The sequence below is a fragment of the Zingiber officinale genome, chromosome 1A (genome assembly GCF_018446385.1).
Source record: "Zingiber officinale cultivar Zhangliang chromosome 1A, Zo_v1.1, whole genome shotgun sequence".
Classification (NCBI taxonomy): Eukaryota; Viridiplantae; Streptophyta; class Magnoliopsida; order Zingiberales; family Zingiberaceae; genus Zingiber; species Zingiber officinale.
Genome location: NC_055987.1, coordinates 131000685 through 131006431, shown reverse-complemented (window position 1 = coordinate 131006431; position 5747 = coordinate 131000685). Strand labels below are relative to the sequence as shown.

Sequence of the window (5747 nt, the reverse complement as noted above, 5' to 3'; positions counted from 1 at the left end):
GAATTTTTTGGAGCTCGTATGGACGAGTTAACGGGGATAAACATGGGGCCCAGAAAAACATGTTTAGACTACCCTATTTTTAAGAGGAAAAGTTTTATTTCTCCTTTTCTTTTATTCCTTTTCTTTTCCTCTTATTCCCGTGCCCTAACCATGCGACGCCGTCTCCTCCTTTGCTTAACCGGCGCCACAAGCGACAGTTCCTTCTTCCTCTTCTTCTCCGATCGAACGCCGGCCAAGTTTATGTTTTCCCCGTCTCTTCCTCTCTTCCGGCCGAGCAGCACCGATTTTCTTTTTCTCTCGCGTCACCGCCGCGTGGAAGTGCCGTCGGTCGTTGCCCTAAACCCTAGATCTGTCTCCTTTTTCCCAATTGGCGTTGCTTCGCGTTTTCTCTCCCACGCAAACAAGCCTCAGCCAAGGAAGCCCTACCGCCAGCAACGATCTTCGATGTGTCTCACCACCTGCCGAGCCCTTTTTTCCTTCTCCCTTACTGTGGTCGCGCCACTCCCGCAAGCCATCCGCGCGGGATTTGTCGGCGACGCAGTGACGCCGACAGAGGATGATTCTTTCCCGACTGTCTCAGCCTCACCGCGTCGCCTGAGGACCTCATCGGAGTCTTGAAGGTGCTGACCAATCGCTTCCTCGTCCCCATCCACCTCCGGCGGTGAGGTCAGTGTGGGCGCCATTCTCATCGGGTGTTGATGTCCCTCTGCCCTTGTGCCGGCTGCCATCTTCTTATTATGCCCTAGCGCCGCTGTCAACGCCAACAGCCACCACCAGACGCTTCTGGTTCTTCACTGTCGGCCGAGGGTTGTTGCTCTCCTTTGTGACGACCACCGGACTTGGAGTTTGTTCAGCCACTGGATTTCCGACGTTATCCGATTTCAGCCACGTCCGGCAGTGACTCGACAGTTCGGGCATTTATGTTTGGGTGAGTATTTGGATTTTAGCCCTTGGGTTGGAAACATTGATACGGTTGTGCTGATATTTTTGGTTGTGCTGATATTTTTGATTTAGGGCTTTTGGAATTTGCGGTGGCGATTTTGCTTCGGCTAAGGACCTCAAGGAAGAGGTTTCTAAGGTGAGTTTTTAGGATATGCTTTAATCCGAGCTATGAAGGAAGTGTAGTAATTGTAATACATGCTGTTGGTGAATTATGTTTATGTTCTGAATTAGGGATAATTGGATAACTAGATGGTTAGATCCGAATCGTTTGTTACTCGAGAATAAATGAATGAAATAGGATTTCTGATAATTAAGAGATTATTTTTAGCTATGTGATATACATATGTAGCTAAATTAAATGTGACTATTACAGGACATTGATTTGGGATGAGCACTTTGACGCAGAGGTTGTCTAGCTCGATCTACATTTGAGGCGGGTACCTCTTGACTTATCTTTATGATATTGTCTATTGGATATGCATAGTATTTTATAGCTGCAAGCAATGATCATGTTTGCCTTGGTATGTCACGGTTTGATACCCATAGCATGATCTGTTGGCCGTTTGATATGTATTCATGTTTACGTTTCAGGATTATTTCCATGAGTACCTTGGTTCCTAGAGTAAGTGGCATACCATACCTACTGAGGTTCGGACTAGGTTCTGGATTTTATTTTCTGGCATGTGTATCTAGATTATCTAATACCTAGGTTTTTATACCTTACCTGACTTGTGTACCTCTATTTGTATATCATATCTGATTTGTGTACCTAGACCCTTTTTCTTTGATCTGTGCATATTGTTGGTACATATGCTATGGAAGGGGGATATGTTTAGGATCTAGGTTGTTATATCATAGAGGACCTGTATACCCTAGATCTGTGGATTTGACCTACTGATACTGTGGTACCCATATTATGTATATATGTATATGGATATGTTGATCAGTTTTGCTATGCTTAGTGTCATGCATCATGATTGCATGCTGTGCGATTGTCGGCTCCACTATGGTTGAGCTCATTGCCAGTTACATGTACTGCACACACCACCACTCATGGGTTAGTGGTATATCAAACAGGTGTGTGACGGTTCTGCTGTTTGGCTCCGTTGGTCTGAGGACTCAGCGTGGTAGCCGACAGACAGTTCCGCTCTATTTGGCTCCGCTGGCATTTAGTGTAGCAGCGTGGTGGTCGGCAGACGGTGGACTCTGTTTGGCTCCGTTGGTCAGGTGACTCAGCGTGGTAGTTGGCAGAGATACCTCCCCGTTATCGTGTACCGGGAGATGAGAGCATTGAGCTCCCCCATTTATGATTTGGGGTCACAGGACAGGAGTACTCCGACAGCATCCCGTCCACTCGGTCACTCATCAGGAGTAGTGACGATAGAGTGCACGGTTGTCACAGCCCTACCCACTTGGTCTCACCATTTGTGTGTGATATGACTGACTGGCGTCAGGGGTGACCAGGACGCATCATTCGCATCATATGCATTGATGCATTTATATTCTTATGATTGTGTTTGCTGCATTTGGTTGCTGCATTTTGGTTGGATGCATACTTTTGACCTGCATACAGGATTATTGACACTTTCGGTTTGACGACCCTTTTGACTGGATAGGAGTTCCTAGTGAGTACAGCTTCCTCAGTTACCTTTCAGTTTTACATATTCCCTATATATGATTAGGAAGCTGTATTCCATGTTTGTTGCTGTTAGATATATCTTACTACTCATGTCCATTGGTATTCGCTGAGTTGTTGAACTCACCCCCGTTGATATTATCTTTTCAGGTACCAGGTTATTTATGGTGTCGCTTGGAGCATCCTGTCTGCTGGTCCCCACGTCACATCAGAAGCCATATCTCCGCATTTTTTTTTTGTTATTTGATCTTGGTATATGAGATGTATGTATTTGACTTTGTGTGTTCCGGTTTTGTGTTCGGAGTGTTGAGGCTGTATGTGATGTTTTGTATCAGTTGTTGGTTGTGTAAGCCTAGCAGTCTTTGTGTTTTGGGTTTGTATTTGGTTTCTGTCATTTTCCGTATTTTGGTTTTGTTCCAGCCGAGTGGGCTGATGATATATATATATAACTGCGTGGTTGTGTGTATATATTCCAGCCGCCTGTGGCTGATGTATATTGTGTATGTAGAAAGTTTCAGATTGTCCGCCGTCAGGGGAGGTGCTGCCGAAATTTCTTCGGACAGAGACTCCTCCGGGGCGTAACAATTTAGTGGTATCAGAGCAGGTATACGATACTTGCTATGTGTTCTGGATTTTCGAGATTTATCTGATATCAATTTATTTGGTATCAGAGATCGACTTACGTGTCTTATTTTTCCGGTGTTTCGGATTTCGTGTTTTGGTCTTCTCGATGTGACTTTTTGGATTTTGGGACCTGGCAGCAGCAGGACATCTCCAAGCTATAGGAGGTATGTTGGTATACTGTTATCCTACATTTTTATTAGTATATGCACCGTTGACTATTATAGTTTGTGACATGTATTAGCACTCTTTACTAGTACCTGTCTAGTTGATATAGCATATATTTTATGTATTAGGTTAGCCACTGATCTTGATTGACCTTAATAGAGATTAAGGGTTATAGTTCTGGTGATTTATCATATCATACACCAGTAGTTTTTTTTTAGCTTATGTTATTACCAGTTGGTTAGCAGATTGAGGCACATACTGGCCTCTGCTTTTATTAGCTGGGTAGTGGATAGTATTTATATCTTTATGATGACCTAGCCAGTAGTATACCATGTTATTTTAGTAAATTTCATCAGTAAATATTGATTTACTCTTGTTAGATCTGTCAGTAGAAGATAGATTGACGTTTGTTTGATTTGGGTAGTTGTGATCGATTTACCTTAGATGCTTGTAGAGGCTTTATTTATTCTTGATTAGTTAGTAGATGATCGATTAGTTGTGTTGATCCGATCAGTAGCAGATTAACCTACTTTACTTCTAGATGTCTGAATCTTTGGGTTGTATGTGCTTAATTGATATCTAGAGCACATTTGAGTACAAGTTTTGTACTGATCGATGTATCATATTCTATGAGTACTTTAATTTTAGACGGTATGTATCTAGTTGGATAACTTAGAAGGTGACCCTGCCGTTTCGGAATGTCAGGTTGATTGGGTCAAATATGCTGATTCTGCATATCTATGATGGGTACATATGATTGTTATAAGTTGAAGGAGTTCTATGATGGATAGTTCATTTGTGGATAGTGTGGGTATTCCCATCTAGATATAGTTGTTGTAGGTTCCTTGTGGATTATAGCTATTTAGTTAGTTGTATGTGCCTGATTGACATATTTGAGGTATCTTGTTGATTATGTGTGATTTGTGAATGCACCGGGGTTTTAGTATGCCTTATTGGAAGTATATGTTGATTATACTCTTGGCATATGTGTATATTTGTCATGTGAGTATTGTTTGAGTGGTATTGTTGATTTTACCTACGATGATATATGCACACGGGTTCGGTATACATTGTTGGAGGTATCACGGTGATTTATACATATGATGTGAGTATTTTTGGTGTGTACTAATTGGAGGAGTATGTCGATCATACTTATGTTGTGTGTGCACGTGTGCCAGATGTATGGTTGATAGAATCACGATGATTATACCTATGTTGAATGTAGAAGGTTGAATGTCCACATTATGATATTGGTTGTTTTACCTTGTCAACTAATTCTCCCATTAGTGGGTGACCGACCCACTAGGAGGATGATAAAGTTGACTATGGATTTGATTTGCTTACTGGGTGGTTATACCCTAGGCTACCCACATTGATCTGTGGTAGAGAGATCTTGTGCAGTCTCTAACTAGATAGTTAGGTGCTTGGGCACTTATGTATTGTTGTGGTAGAGCGTAGCTCCCACATGTTATGGATCGTTTGTGGTAGAGCGTAGCTCCCACATATTCTGGATTGTTTGTGGTGGAGCGTTGCTCCCACATATTACGGATTGTTTGTAGCGGAGCATTGCTCCCATATTTATTGTGGATATATATTCTGGATTATTTGTGGTGGAGCGTTGCTCCCACATATGGAGGATTTCTTGTGGTAGAGCGTTGCTCCCACATATATGGTATTTCGTGTGATAGAACATTGCTCTCACACTGGAGGTTCTATTCTTTGGTGATTATATATCATTGGTGATTAGATCTGTTTATTGTTGAGGATCTCACGGTTAGGAATGTCTGTGATACGGACATTTTGTGTCTTGGTTTTACCATTAGTGCTTGTGGTGCCCTAGATGTTATCATGGACTCGATGATTTGGGTATCCCTAGAAGGTTTGGATCGGTTTCCATTGTCTTTGTTGACGATGTTGTGATCTATTTCGGATCCGCGGTGAGTCACGCACTCCATTTTGCATAGTTCTGGAGATGTTTCGACGAGAACATCTATATGCGAAGTTCAGTAGTGCGTTTTGAGATTGTTTTCTGTGAGATTTTTAGGACACATGATGACCAGTAGGAGTATACTGTGGTTCCACAGGAGATCGAGTTTGTTTCCGTTGGGAGTAGACGGAGTCTATAGAAGAGGCTCGCAACTTCCTTTGTTTGGCCGATATTTCCGGAGATGCGTTGAGGATTTCTCACGGATTGTTATGCTATTTACACGATTGACCAGGAAAAGCGTGAAGTTTACGTGGTCTGAGGACTACGAGACCAGCTTCGAGGAGCTGAAGCGGAGACTAGTGGTGACTCCGATTTTGGTTTTACCTTCTGAAGAGGACAGATTCGTGCTCTATACCGACGCATGACTACAGGGTTTGGGCGCTAATTTGGTGC

The 5747-nt window shown here is 42.7% G+C and overlaps 1 long non-coding RNA gene across 1 annotated transcript; it reads left to right on the top strand.

The window, feature by feature from the left end:
* The first annotated feature begins 770 nt into the window (after positions 1-770).
* LOC122009938 lies at positions 771-1384 on the top strand. Its single transcript, XR_006119715.1, has 3 exons — positions 771-928; positions 1015-1078; positions 1316-1384. It is a non-coding gene; the product is annotated as an uncharacterized LOC122009938 (long non-coding RNA).
* The last annotated feature ends 4363 nt before the right edge of the window (positions 1385-5747 follow it).